This window comes from Manis javanica, chromosome X (assembly GCF_040802235.1).
Source record: "Manis javanica isolate MJ-LG chromosome X, MJ_LKY, whole genome shotgun sequence".
In the NCBI taxonomy this organism is placed as follows: domain Eukaryota; kingdom Metazoa; phylum Chordata; class Mammalia; order Pholidota; family Manidae; genus Manis; species Manis javanica.
In genome coordinates, this window is record NC_133174.1 from 101,867,550 (window position 1) to 101,883,107 (window position 15,558).

General features: G+C 47.5%; 1 protein-coding gene across 14 annotated transcripts in view; it reads left to right on the forward strand.

Moving 5' to 3' along the window:
* Positions 1 to 15,558, forward strand: part of PAK3 (p21 (RAC1) activated kinase 3) — a 289,242-nt gene that overhangs the window by 156,794 nt on the left and 116,890 nt on the right. For 8 of the 14 annotated variants that reach the window (XM_073227406.1, XM_037004766.2, XM_073227399.1 and 5 more), the window contains exons 2-5: positions 236 to 300; positions 424 to 533; positions 1,370 to 1,443; positions 5,603 to 5,750. The exons of 2 other annotated variants lie outside the window; for them this stretch is intronic. The gene's annotated coding sequence lies outside the window, so the exon portion shown is untranslated. The remainder of the gene's footprint in view (positions 1 to 235; positions 301 to 423; positions 534 to 1,369; positions 1,444 to 5,602; positions 5,751 to 15,558) is intronic. 4 more of the 14 variants (XM_073227401.1, XM_073227400.1, XM_073227403.1 and 1 more) reach the window with 4 other exon arrangements.

Here is a 15,558-nt window from a genome sequence, read left to right on the forward strand (position 1 = left end):
CCACTGCCCCTGCTTCCCTATCCCCCTCAGCTCGTAGGGGCCTTGCCCTCAGTTTGTGAACTGGTTCTGGCAAGATTACTGCCACACTTTTGGGCGGATGGAACATTGTAGGTTCTTGCTCAGGTTTTCCTTCCCTAGGTGGTGCTTGAGGGGTCAGGTGGGGGGAGAAGCGGGATTGCGCTGCCAGCAGGGAGGGAGCCAGAGACCCCACTGGTTTTTTGGTTCCGCCTTCCAGAATCCACTGGCGGACTCTGGACTTGAGGGTTCTGGCTGTGGTCTGTAGGAGCGAAGAAGAGAAGGGTGAGTGGCTTGGCTTTGGGAAGCATGAAGGGGGCGGTTGCAGTGCTATTTTTTTTTTTTTTCATGGCTTTGAGCAGGGAAGACTTTAGCCATGTTAGCCTTGCTCCCTCCATGGTTTTGCAGACTCAAATCCAGGCCAACTGGATGGCTGTCTGAGGTGTTGGAACAGAAGGAGGTCCATTCCTGTTGGTGACAACACTGTGGCCCTGTTCTGGGATGACCGAGGTATAAAGGTCAGTGCGGTTTTCACTGGGCCATTTCAACCTTATAATTGGGCAGGTTTGTGATTTAGTATTTGAAGCCCCTAATCAGGGGCACCTTTGGGCAAAGGGGCTTAATATGGTAATGGATGATTGATAGGCAGGGCCTTGGAGAGAGAGAGTCATGTAAGCCTCTGCTTCTGGATCTGAATGTCATGCCTCCCTCCCCCATGAAAGAGGCAAAATAGGAAGAGACTGAAATGTATACTGGGTAAAAGCTGACAGCTGAGAATCTGGAGGCCAGAGGGACCTTAGATGTCAAGGAGCAGGCCCTCAAAGCCTCCAGGCAGGCCAGTGAGCCTTAGAGGAGATCCGGCAGAAATAAGAGGTTCACCTGTGATAGGGGCACAGGCAGGGGGCCACGACACCCAGATGTTTAGACTAGTTGACTATCTCACAGGTTACAGATTTTCTGGTTCGAGGCGGAATTGGTGTATGGAGCAAACAAGCTTGCTGAGGTGTTTGAGGGGAGAGGAGTGGCTATGACAGGTAAGGGAAATGAGGAAATAACTGATGATAGGGAGGTGCTGCCTCCATCAGAGACTCGAGTGGCCAAGGGGGAGAAAATCAGATCTAGACTTCAGGTAGATTAAGTAGGTAAGATCAGATGGAGTAGGTAGGAACAAAGCCATAGAGAGACAAGAAGGAAAAAGCCATTGTCTTACCAGGATCCCAAAGGCCCTGATTTCCCTGATGAGATGGGGAAATTTTGGTGGTTGAGGCACCTGTGGCTCCTCCCAGACTTAGGGGGATGAGTTGTCTGTATTTGGAGAATCGATAGCATTCCCACTGGTGTAATCCACCTACAGGAGCTGGTAACTTCGGTCAAGGGAAGAAGAAACTCCATGAGTGGCAGCCTCAACAACTGGCTCTTTCCTCCTGGGTAAGGGAAGGGAGTGGGGATGGGGGGGAGCCAGGGTTCCGAAGGGGAGTTGGGGATATTTGAAGGGCTCAAGACAGGTAGGTTGACTATTTTTACGTGAGGTGGGCTGGAGCCAGGGCTGGGCCCCCTGCTCCAGGCATGGGGATATCTGCTGGTACTCAAAAAAAAAAAAAGCCTACTTCTCAGGGACCCATGAGACCCTGTATGGGCAATGGACAGTGAAAACCACTGCTCTAGAAGGTAGGTGCAGCTGCTGAGGCATCTGGGGTGCAGCTTCAGCTGCCCTGCTGTTCCCCACCTGCCAGAGGCTAGGTGTTTACCTCTGCAGGGCCTGGGGTGGCTTCGTCAGCCAGAGTCGGCACTATCCAGCTTCTCCAGCAGGGGGCGGGAAAGGGCAGCAGCGCCCAGGACCAGAGTCCTCCATTTGTGGTTTGAAGCCTGAGCCTTGGGTCAAGTAACAGCCATAATTTTAAAATCTAATTTAGTGGTACCAGAGAACCAAATGAATCCCTGGGCCTGGCAGTCCATTTCCATCCCCCTCCCCCACGCCCCACAAAAAAGTGTCACTTCCTACTACGCTTTGTGACTTTGAAAGGTATTTGCATTTATGTACGCAGTGATTACTGTAGTCACTAATACACACCGCCTAACCAGGATTTTTAATTGGAAATGTTAATCAGTGCAATGGGTCCGTGTCTGATTTGCACATTCGGTCAATTATCTGCAGTTTGGGGCAATCTCAGTGGCACCCCAGGGGGATGCAGTGCAGAGCAAAACAGCAATAGCTAGAGCTGGATCTGTGGGTGAGAAGCAAAATGGGGGAGGTGCACCCTGAAGACTGGAAAGAGGTGAACAATTTACTTGTGGGGAATGGAAATCATTCCAAAGGTGTGGGCACGGAAAGGCCCAGGACACTTATCCTCGTAATGGAATAGGACAGTCTTGGAGCCTACACAGTGGACAAAGAGGCCAGGGTTTTGCCCTGAGGTGGGACAGTGCTGGATTTGGAGAAGGAAGTTTTCAGGGACTAGAGGACCAACAGTTGGGGTGGAACAAACCCTGGGAGTCAGAAGTCAGGTGGTGTGGTCTGTTTGTGGCCCTCTCTGGGCCTCACTTTTCCTTGCCTCTCAAATGATGGGCTTGGACTAGGTGGTTTCTAAGATGGTCATGACATTTTAGGAAGTGGGTCCATTTGTTCTTGGTAATAACAGGTCCGCTAAAGGACAACCCCTTCCCCACACCAGGCAATTTATCCCTACAAAATCTCACTTATTGCTATGCCCTCCAATTTTGGGGAAAACAATGCAAAACAAGCCCATGACTACTACACATTTCATCTCTTTCACTGGTGCAGCTTTACTTTTATTTCTTGTGAATGGGGAGCAGGAGGGAAAAAAGAACCCTATGTGGAGTATCTACTAGGAACCCTATAACCAAGCCCCTGAAAAGCTCTATGGGGGTCTTACACATTGTGGGTAGGGAGGGGCAGATGGGCACTCTGGCCTTGACTCCCTAACTTAGCCTCAAAACAGAAGGGTCTGGGGTGAGGGTGAAGGAAGAGCCTGGCTTAGACTGTGTAGCTGTTTCCTGCTGTCTTTCTGCCCCATCTGTCTCTGAACCAGGTGGGCTTTTTGGAATTCTGCACCCTACAGAGACACTGCCCCTAATAATCAGGACAGTTGCGCCCTCTAGTGACCGCAGCAGGGACAGCTTTGGCAGAGCTCCCCATGCATCCCATGGTCAGCTCCTGGGCCAGCGCTAACCCCTTGTGCCACTGTTACTGCCTGTGGAGAAGAGCTCCAGTCCTCCCAACTGGCTTAAAGGAGAAACTGGGGCAACGGCAGCTTCCTGCAGGCCCTTCTTCTAATGGACGGGGCTGGGAGTTGGGAGATGGAGCCATCTCCCTGATGCCCACTTTCATTCTTTGGGCCTGAAAAAGGGTCCAGAACTCCTCTCCCAGCTGTCTTCAGTGCTCGACCAGGCACCTGCCTGGGAGGGCTCTGTGGCAAAGAGAGTGGTTGTCCACAGTAGTTGTTCCCAAGGTGATAGCCCTAGTCCCCAGACAGAGATGCGTGCAGGAAGCTAGAAAGCAGGAAGGCTGCTGTGCTGGTAGGCACAGGATACGTGTACTGATGCCTCCCCCAGCCTCCAGTAGGAGGATATGCCACAGGTGCAGACACAAGGCAATATGGACACACAAAAAACAATACACACAATTATGGCATAGATATATGACACACAGTATGGATTAGATGTGTGGCACACACACAACACGGAATAGATACAATACACATGCAACCCAGTGCAGACCCACAGCACATGCACAATATGGTATGGACAGAATACACATACATGGCATAACGTGAATACAACTGCACACACCCCCAGCGTGATGCACACTTTCACACTCCTCAATGTTGTATTGATATGACATGGCACACACACACACAACGTGGTACAGGAGCAGCAGAGATATACTTGCCCCAGCATGTGCTTACACACAGGATACAGCTCCCCACTCCCAACACGCTCAGCCACAGGCAGGCAAGAGGAGTATGGCCACCAGGGGGAGTGCTGTGTCCTGCCAATCCCATCAGCTTTGGCCCCAGCTGGGCCACTGGTGGGTTTGAAGCAGGTTGCTATGGAGTTAAGCAGCTGAGAGGAGGTGGAGGTAGGCCTAAAGAAAGCTCTTGATCTTGCAGAGAAACCTGAAGGTGCTTGGTTAGTACAGGCTGGTGCATCCCCCCCACCCCCACTGTTGTCCCCCACTTCCATGAGTGCGTGCAGCCTCCAGGGATAGGCAGTGGACTTCTTGTGGCCATTCTCTCTGGAGCTTTGGCAGCCCTTACTGCCCTACCCCCAGTCCACCTCCCTGCAGGATGAGCTCATGCACCAAGGGAAGGGCAGGCACACCACTCCAGGGCAGGGGCTGGGATCTGGAAAGACTACATGGAATATGTGTGTTGGAAGCACATGGAATGCCAGGTTGCTGGAGGCAGACATGCTCTGCAGGCTTGCCATGAGTTAGTGGCAGACCTGGGGTATGGCTTGGTCTTTTTATTCAAGAACGGGGAAATTGGGGGTCACAGGGCTTTTCTTGGCTCCTTGAGGCTTCACTTTTACTGTCTCCACCTTTAGCTGACCACCCACCCATCCATGTCTATGCATGGGGACCCTGTACATTGGTGTCCTTGAATAGGATGTGCGCTGGCCTGGATCTGGCTTTGTTGGGAGTTGGCATATAGGTGCTGGTTTTCTTCTGAGAACACAACAGCATGGAGGGAAATGGGGAGGGCAGGAAGGGTGGCAGAGCATGGAGTGTCATCAAAGGAAGCTCCGTCTCCTTGAGAGGCTCAGTTGATGGGGAAAGGCAGAGAAGGGAAGGTTGAAGAGAGCCTGGCTCCTTCATGGTAGGACATGGAAACCCCTGCAAGGAAGATAGGGCAAATTGTCACCAAAATTGTATTATAGAATATATTCACCCTAAGAACTCTGGGGAAGACTGAGGAGGACATCCCTGTGATGGAGATCAGGGGAAGGCAGAGGAAGTTCTCATTAGGATCAGAGGCTGAGGCCCTCAGCGGCTGTGAGGTGATAGCAAATTAGGGAACCTCAGAGTGCTCTGCTGACCCCTGGCCCAGTGAAGGCGCTTGTTGAGAAGGGAAGTGGAAGTGGAAGAGGATATTTGGGGTGGAGGGATGAAAGAAATGGAACAGCAGTGCCAGGTCTTCAGGAAGCTCAGGTATCCTCAGGGCCTACCTGGATTTGCTATCACCTCTCAGCTTCCTATTGGACGCTGGACTGTGCCACCTCCCGTAAATGTGCAAATACTTCACCTCTGTTATACGCTTTAGTCCTCCCACATGTGCCCAGGGTGACTGTTCCAAGGCAGGTCTGTTCCACTTGTTAGCAAGCAGATCCAGAGTGGGGAAGTGTCAGCAGTTTCCAGCTTGAACCTCCCAGTTCAGGGCCCTGTTCTGCATTCCTATACAAACACCTTTTTGCACTTCTCGCCTCTCTGATTCTCTGCCTTCTTAAGGAATTTTCAGAAATTCCCTATAGTGTGTATGTGTGTGTGTGATATTTGGGGGGCTGGATGAGGGGCTAGTAGCAGCTGGGGAAGGAGGTTCCCACTCCCCCACAATGCTTCTCTCGGCAGGTTTCCCCCAAGAAAGAGCAGCCGAGTCCTTGCATCTTGCGGCAGCTGGTGCGCCCAGCACTAAGTCTGTGGGAGCTGAAGGCAGCCCGGTCCCTTCTAACGGGCAGCACCCACCTGTGCTGAGGTCCTGCAGCGGTGGCAGTGCAAGGTGAGTAATGGATTCCAGGCCAGGGAGTTAGGGATCTCTGAATCCAGGTAAATGCCACCTTTCCACCAGAGCTCCCCATTAAAGATACTGCCCAGGCCTCACCAGCCAGGCATCAGGAAGCAGCCCCTATTTTCTGGGGGATTGTGCCCCATATGGTGGCCCTTGGTCACGTGCTTCTCCAATCTCTAGTATGGGAATGGCAGCCTTGACCCACATCCTGGGGTGAGTAAGAGAAACAGCCTAACAGTCGTTGCCAAGGGCTTTGCACAGGTCAAGCTCCATCTAAGAACTTCAGTGTAACACAGATGTGCTTCCTGTCAAGCTGTCATTTCCCTCCTCCTGCTTTCCTTTCCTGATGTGAAGTGGCATTTCAGCCACATGCCACAAACTCACCAATCAGTTCCTATAATGTCTGCTGCCCCATAAGCTTACTTTTACCTTCCTTTTCAAGGTGTACTCCCACCCCGTCCATCCCAGCTTCTGGGCCTGGCAGGCTTAATTTAAACCTTCCAGAACCTTCCCTCTGCCTTCCCACCCAACCAGGGAGCACTTTCTCCCCCAGCTGTCAGCATCATTTGAGTCTGTAGTGTGTAGTGTAGCTCAGCTCTTGCTTCTGTATGTCTTAAATCATTCATGTGTGATTTCTGGAGTATTCATCTTGGCAGGTTAGCTAGACTGCAAGCTTTTCAGGGGTAGGGGCTAGATCTCACAGGTCTCTGGTCTCTCTTTCAAGTGCCTGATGGTTCCCCCACAGTTTTTGCGTGAGGGCCTCTCTCTTCCTCTTCACTTCTCTCAAGTTTCCTGGACTGTCTCTTGGGTCATCCACCTGTCGCTTTTCTGCTCAGGCAGTGCTTACAGCTCTCTCTGTTGGCTTCTCTATCTGGCCTTCTGTTGCTGTATGCTACAGTCCAGTTGCCTGTCTGTATCTCCCTGTCCCTCCACCTCCGTCTGGTCTTCTGTCCGTCATTTGCCAGTTGCTTAGGCAGCTCTCACAGCGCCCAAGTCAGAAACAATGAACCAAGCAACATAAACAGCCAACAAGAGAAACACAAACAGGCATCTGCCGTGAATTCCCTTTCACGCTGAGCCTGCACTGGGCCTGCAGACAAAGGACCCTGCCACTTAGTGGCAGGTGTTTCTGTGATGCCCCTTTGTGCAGGGCACGCTTCCGAGTTTCGGCCATGAAATTGAAGGTATGAAATTACAGCCTTGCTGATACTGATGCATTCAGCTTCCTGGAGCTGCTCTGGTAGGGGATCCTCTGCAGGCCTTGAGCAACAGAAGGTAACTAGAACTGTCTACAATGAGGAGCAAGCCCCTGGATCTCCCTTGGGTGTTCCATGACAGCTGCAGTAATAACTTGTATTTATTGAGTGTCTACTGTTGCCGGCACTGTGCTAGACATTTTACCTGAGGGACACCATTTGACCCTATAGTAACACTGTCAGGTACGTATTTTTTCTAATAGTTTCTGTTCTTGTTTCTGATTGTAGACGTGATTCTAGTTCGTGGTGTCGCTGTTGTTATCATCACTGTTTACCAGTGAGGAGATAGAGGTTGAGAGGGGCCAAGTAACTTGCCTGTAAGCGCACACACATTGTGTTTTTGGAAGGACACTTCCTAGAGAGTTTCTCAGCCTCCCAAATGATTTTAGTACCCTTCAGGGCTCATACATATGCACACACATATACACACACACTCTCTCTCACAAGTATACTGTGTGCTCTTGTACATTCATACAATCATATCTACCTCCTTGACTCACACTCACTTTTTGCACTGGACACATTCACGGTGGCAATCACTCTTACCTCCTCACCTCACACACAACCATGTTGCAGACATACTCTATACAGACACAGTCATACTGCCAGATACTCACAGGTGCACGTTTTCATACTGACACTCACACTTGCCATATACCCCACCCTCACATTCTCACCCACTCCCACTTTTTCACTTTCTTACACTCTCACACACTCAACAGTCACACTTCCACACTCATGTCCATACAGATGGTAGAATCACCTTTGACCCTCAAATTCCTAAAAATTAAAAAATAACTCACAACACCCATGTTGACTTTTCCCTGCCTGTTTGTCATACACTTCCACACATTTGCACTTGCACTATTTCCTCTTCATAGTCACATATTTACACAACTCATAACTCATCACAGGGACACACACATGTGCATGCATGTATATGTATTCCCACCATAAACACGATCTCACCCATTTAAATGCTTGTATTTCCTTGCGTTCCTACACTCAGAATTTAATGCTCTTGCACTCGTATACTCAGCACTGATGCAGTCTCCCTACCTGTCACACTCACACACGAAACTCATTTTGACATAAATTTGCATTCATATACCTAGCTTTACACTGAGACATAACAGCACTCTTCACCAAGCTCACAAGCATACATCCTCAGATACAACCACACGCACACAGTCACTCTTAGAAGCTCAGCCATTTTTGTGAATACATCCCCTGACCCTCACACTCATACACAGCCATACACTCAGGTATGTCACATTGACCAACACTGACGCATACACATGCTCACTCACATTGAGTACTCACACAGATTCACATTAACACGGGCACACTGCACACCCTGCTTACCTAGCTGCAGCCTCACATTTTCACATATTCTCACATTGACAAGCTCACACTCAAAATCATACACTTCCGCACGGCCACACTCCCTCACACTCAGGTACATTCACAGGTACACCCTTGAATGCTCTAGCTCCAATTTGAGCATCGCACATATTTGCACTGGCACAGACACACTCCCCACACACTCATTTCCACTCTTGTACCCTCATATGACACACCCCCACTCACATTGCCACACACATTCACATCAGCCACTGATCTGTGTTTACACTGGCACACAGCACAGTGACCCACGCCATGCCCATTGTTTCAGTCAGTTCACGTGGATACACGCACTCACACCCGGGCAGCTACTGATCCCACATGGGGCCACATGGACTCACTCACCCACCACATCCTCCCTTACACAACCACACTTGCTCACATGGCCACCCAGTCACTGCTGCATAAACACACTGATTCTCACCTGACACACTCTCTCTGGATGCTTACCCGGGATCTCATGCCACCACTTCCACACTGACACCTACGTTGTCACTGACCTACGCTCCCTCACTGGGATGATCCCCCTTCCCCCATCTACTCACCTGGATTCACACGTGCTTACATTGACTCACACGCTCAGGCACACGCCCATCTGTACTTTCCCAATCCCTTATACATGCCCCACACTGAGAGTGCCACGTCCTCACACTTTCTCACTGGCACACACGTGGTAACACACCCAGGTGCAGGTAACAGTTCATAATCAACAGTCGTCACTTTTCCCCCCACTTGCTACTAGTGCTCTCCTCACCTCTGCTATAAGGTTTTCCAGCAACCTGTGGCCACAGAAAGAGTAGCATTGATGCCAGTACAACTAGATCTTTCTAGAACAGCAAGGAGTGGAGTTTATGTGTAGGGTTAAAAAGAAAAAACTGAGACCACAGATCAGGTGTAAGTCGTTTCACAGAAATCCTCTCTGGTAATAATAGCACCTGTGCCAGTCCTATCTAAAAGAGGCCGGGGTTTAGATGGCTTATTTTCTGGAAGTTTATGGTTTAACGTGCCACCTCATTTCTCTCCCAAGGGGCAGGGAAGGTAGAGGATATGTTTCTTTATGGACCCTTAATAGTTTCCTATGCACAAGTGTGTGTTTCTGATTTTATGTTTATGGTCTGGAATTGCCTGCTGATGAGACACATGGAAAGGGCAGTCCTGCTTCCAGGTACCTCTAATCTAGCCAGATCTGCTTTTACCCTGGTAGCCCTGGGACATGGTATCCAACAAAGAGAAAGAAAAGGTTAAGGAGCTAGCTGGGTGGTAAAATACATTTCTCTTGTGAGTGTGCATGTGCATACATAGACCCCACTAGAATTTTCACAGCTGTTACTAACAAATTAACACAAGAAATTCCTCAGTAGGCATGGATAAAGACAAGCTGAAGAAATTCACTTGCACTTCAGACAGGCTATAGATTTCCCCATAAGGAATAAGAAGTACAAAACCCAGACATGAACCAGGAGGTCAGGAGGCTGCTGCCAGGGTCCTGTGTCATCCCAGTTACCTACCAGAGATTCAGGAACATGAGATCACCTTGTAGAAGCCTCCCTAGTTCATGGCTTCCCCTTATGGAGTCTCTCTGGAGTAAAAATGAGTGAAAAATATGTCCCAGGCTCCCATTTGATACAGGTTTTGCCATACCATGGGGAAGAGCCTATACCCTGGAGTACCACCTACCCCCACCTGCACCTGCCATCAGAGGGCGAACTTCTTTGATAGTGGAGACCACATCATCTTACTTACTTTGGATTCCCAGTGCTAGCACAGTGCCAGGCCAGGAGCAGCTGCTTGGGAAACTCAATTAAGAAATTGAAAGGGGTGGATGGGCAGCAACATGTGGTCAGGACAGATCGGTGCCTCTTTTCCTCAGAATTCCAGTGGCATTACCAGCTTAGATTCTGTACCTCCTACAGAGCCGGCATAGTGCTAGCCCCAGAGGGAGATTCAAATAGGTGCAGGAAACATGTTCTGCCCTCGAGGTACTTTCCTTTGAGTGAGAAACATGAAGTCACCCTGGAGCAGTAGTACAAGGCAACAGTCTTAAAATTTGGAATTAGAGGAATCTTTATCATGTAATGCAGTGGTCTGCAGGCTCCAAATGCCTTGAGGACCCATGAGTGGCTGGGAAGAGCAGATAGGATGCAGGAAGTCACTTCCCAAAGCAAACCTCCTCAAAGACATCTTGCACAGCACAGGGCTGTGCCATCTTTTCAAAAGTGTGTGTAACTAAGCCCTTTATCACTCAGCCTATAGTAGAAGAAGGGAAGTGAGCTGTGGACCTCCTGCAGGAGATGGCTTTAGAGAAATAGCCTGGCAAAGTTACCTTTCATAGCTTCTGTCAATAGGCTGAGGCTCACCAAAAGCAATTGACATAATTTACAGGATTGGCTGGATTTGAGGAAAGGAAAATTCACTGGAATGCAGTGAGAAGCACTCTGTGAGGAGACCCACCCCCTTGCATTTATCTGATTTTTTCTGCTTTTCAAAATATTTAATAATCCCTTTATCCATTATGATAGGGGCATTAGGAGCACCAACTCTGGGGGCAGTAGACCAGCATTTGAATCCCAGTTTGGCCACTTCTTGCTGTGTAACCTTGTTTGAGTCTATCACTTAGTCCCATTAAGCTTCAGTTTCCTCATCTATAAAATGGGAGAGACACTAAGAGCATCTACCTCACTGAGTTGTTATGAGAATGAAATAAGCTAATACATGAGAGCATTTAGCTTTATAACAATGTCTGGCCTATAGCAAGTGCTCAACAATGGTGGATCTTAGTATTATCCTTACATATCCCTCTAGGTAGGGCCTGGAAAAGGCCCGAACCTTGTGATAACAGAACAACAGTGTATCATTCTTTGCAGCTGATTTTCACAGGACTTGTTGCCTGCTTTCCTCGAAGTCTCTATTTTTGCTCAACTGTCAGCTAGGAGTCAGTGCTCATCCCACTTAACATGAGTAAAAAATGGAATTAACCTATGGAAAGTTTCCTCTTTTCTGGTGTCATTTTAGGACACATGTATCTAGCCACTGAGGCAATGTTTCTTGCTCGTTTTAATGTCTTCTCTAGTCCTACAATTTTCGCCTTGAAATCATGAAGCCCTCCGTGAGGTTACCTTCATTGCTGGTACAGAAACTTTGGAGAGGGGGTATGGGAGAGACTCCTGATGCTGGTGGAGCCACAGGTCTGGTCTCTAGCCACAGGCACTCCTCTGCCCTTGATTCTAATACCAAAATGTCTGCTTCGTGGGTAGAGGGTGTGCTCGTTCCCAGGCTTTAGTGCCAAGCACCATAGCGGAGGCAGAGTTCACTCACTCCAAAGCTCTAAGAACATTTGTGTTCATGTAAGGTGATGGATGTGTAATTAACTTGATTGTGGTAATCATTTCACAATCACAGTGTGTACATATATCAAAGCATCTTATTGTCCACCTTAAATATACACAATTTCTATTTGTCAATGATATCTCAGTAAAGCTGACAAAAACCCTAAAGACTAAAAGGCCTCCCCCATTCCTCTTGGCCTCTTGGGGTAGGAATGTATTTCTACCCAGACTTCCATTTGGGATCCTGAGCCCAGTTCATCCCACAAGGCCTAGCATCCCTGCCATCTTTGGTGAGTGTCCAAAATAGAGGCCCCTCCTGAAACCTCTCTTCTCCTGTCTTTCTATTCTCATATTGGCTGGACTTCCTCTCTGCTGGCTCATTCTCAGTATTGTACCTTTTCAAAATTACTTTTACCTTGCTACCTAGGTCATCCTACTCCATGGAGAAGAAAAGTCCCCCAGTCTTCTACCTAGACATCTGCTATGTTGTCCCTCAAGGAATAGGTCTGAAATTCAAAGCTAATCATGCCATCCTATGGCTTGAAACCTTTTAATCTAGTCAGGAAGAGTCTGAACCCCAGAGAAAAGAATACAGAACCCTTTTCCACTTGGTCTCTACTGACCTTATTTTTTACCATCCCACCTCTTTGCTGTGGCCACACCAAGTTACCTATATTTCCTCTAATACACTATATTGTCTCTAATCTCCTTTGGGCCTCAACACAGATTATTCCTTGTGCCTGAAACCTGCCCTCCCCATGATTTGGTTACACTTCCTAATTCAGTTCAAGTGTACTTCCTCTGTGAAGCCTTCTTCTTCATGCTGTTGAAAGTCCCTCTCTCTGTTCTTCAACAGCACCCGTTGTCATCTTTGCATTGAACTGTCATGGCCAACAACCATTACACATTATGTCTCCTCAAGAGCAGGGGTTGTACCTTGTTCACCTCTTGCCCTAGAACCTGGGAAACTCCTACTCATCCTTCAGTACCCTGCTTAAGTGCTATATCCTCTGATTCCTCTGGGCGGCATTAGTTGCTGTTTCTCTACTCTTCCAAAGCATCCTCTGCCTGCCTAGGCACGTCCTAGACACTGTGTAAATGCTGAATGAGTGGATTTACTGATGAAGAGTTAAGGGTCTCCTCAAGATCACAGAATAATCCGGAAGTGGAGCTGGAATCAGCCATTCTTCTTTTGTTGGAGTTAATTCTTCTAGGCTTATGAAACTCCTAACCAAAAATCAGCTCCCCAAATTAAAAACATAACAACATACAACTTGGTTCCTAAATGTAACATGAAAGGAAGGAGTTCCTTTTTCCAAATGTTGTGTTTTTAATATATGCCTCAAAGAAGGTTCGTTCTGCTCATATATGGCAAGAGTTCCAGAAAGTGCCATGTGTCAGACCACACCAGTCCCTTCCTCTGTAGTTCATCAGGAGTCAGTGTCTGGCTTTTAAAAGTCTCATACGTGTTATTTTCTTCCAGAGGTTTGAGATCTGTTCTCTTTCTTACATAGCACCAGCATCCTTTTGTTCAGCAGAAACGGGGGTTCAGGCTAGGAAACGTACTCTAACATGCTTCGAGCATTTGTTGTTTGGAATATTCTGTTGAATAATGGCTTACGTCAGCCTGTCACTTTACACTCTTCAAATCCTGGTGAACTCCTACTCATCCTTCGATACCCTGCTCAAGTGCTATATTTTCTGACCCTTATGAGAACACTAGTTATCCTTCCTGCTCTGTCCTTCCAAAGTATCCTATGCCTACCTGGGTTTCATCACATTGGGTTTTCCTATTGTGTGTATGCATGTCTACCATCTGCATTGGACTGTGAACTTTTTGAAGACAGGGACTAGTCTTTATTCATCTCTTTGTATATCCTCTGTATGTGACACAATATCTGGTAATATAAATGTTGGTAGCATGGGGATGAAGTCTTTGGAACAGTATCAGATGCTTTCTTTATATATGGAGGTATGATTATTGGCACTGGTTGCTCATACAATAGGATAGTCAGTTAAAGAGAAACTCACCCTCTTTGAACTGCTCTGGTCCCTCTCTTTTTATAGCACTCTTCATTTTACAATACATATGCTCTTAACTTGTTGTGTCATTATATTTGTATCTGTATATTTAATACATGTTTTATGTATAATGTACAGCCAGAGATGAAATCCACTGCTCAAGCCTGTAATGTCATTCAGGGTTGGGTGTTTATCTCTTTATTCCCAATGCCTAGCATGGTGCCTGGCACATAAGCTTCAATAACTATTTGTTGTTCAAAAAATGAATGCATGCACACATAGGTTGCTAAAGAGGTGTATTCTTAGAGTTACTATCTGACCCCTCAAAGGGTAGGTCTCTGTTTTGGTCTCAGGATTCTTTGAAACAAAAGTCAACCAGAAATCAACAGGAAGAAAGCATGTTATTGGTTTCTTTTTGTGTAAAAATCAATGTTAATCTGATATAAGATCTTTTCTTTACCTTTCCTCTCTTTATATATGTCTGTGTAAGCCATAGATTGTCATTATTAAGCTGGCCAGAAGAGTGTAGGGCATGACTAGGCAACCTGCTAAAGGTCACAAAGCCAGCTGGCAGTTGGCTGACCTGATTGTGAGTGCAGGGAATGTATTAGGCTCAATCTTAAAGGAGAAAGAACACTCTGAGATGACTATTATTTGATACAGAGTTTTAATATGTAGTAGTATAATTTATTACAAACACCTAGATTTCCTCCCCTTTTACTCCCCCAAGTATTTGTCAGGATGTGTTCTAGGCCACATTTCAGGCTCCACAGGAATAATTTAAGAACTACTGACTGATTACCTCCTCAGCTCCTTCCACCAAATCCTGCTTCTGCTTTATCTGCAACCTTCCTACCAGGATACCACATCTTCCTTTGAGGTGAGGACTGGACTCTGTGATCTCAGCCTGGGGGCTTCCCAGGGCCACAGAAAGGCAGGCACAGGGCAATCTTCTCCTCGTGCATATGTGAGCACTGGGCACTGGGGAAGCTAAGCTGATCATGTGCTGGAACAGGGATGTGCTCTAGCATGAAGCAGTGATGAGCTATAGCTAGAGAAGAGAGGCAGCTGCAACCAGGTAGTAGAGTAATGAGCAATAAGGGGAAGCAACTACTTGGTGGACCCAACAACTTGCAAATGAACTTGTGTAGGCTGGATGCAGGAAGATAGTGGGAAAGCCAACATGCTCAACTGTGAGGTCATCCTTCAGATAAGGCTTTTGGTTTCTAGAGGAATTTGTTTGGGGAGATTATGATCGTTTCTTACCCCATGGCTAGTTTTCTTCAAGACAAAAGAAATGTCTTTGCTTGGAGGTAGGAGGTAGGTGGTAGGAGGTAGGGAATTCCCACAGTCGCTATGACCGGCTGAATGTTTATCATTGTGAAGCAGGATAGGTGGAAATAGGTCTTATCATATCCCATTCTTCCTTCAGTATTTGAGGCAATCCTTTTTTTAAAATGGTAGTTCCTCTTCCTTAACCATAGCCCCCAAATAAGATGATGAGATACATGGCTCTGCTCTGTTAACATGTGGACATGTAAACTTAGGTCAAGGGGCAAAACCTTAAAGAAGACTTGCTACATTTTAATGCCAGCTCAGAAAATTATTTGACTTGCAGTGCTGGCAAGATGTAATTTTTTTTTGGTGAAATATGAGCTTTGCTAATGTGATCAAAATTCCCTTTTTAGAAATAATTCCGTGGTCCCACTTGACCCCACGTAGCTCTTCTCTCCAAACTTGCAGTGGGCACCTTCCCTGTAGAGAGCCTATTGGGGTACAGAGAAATTGAGA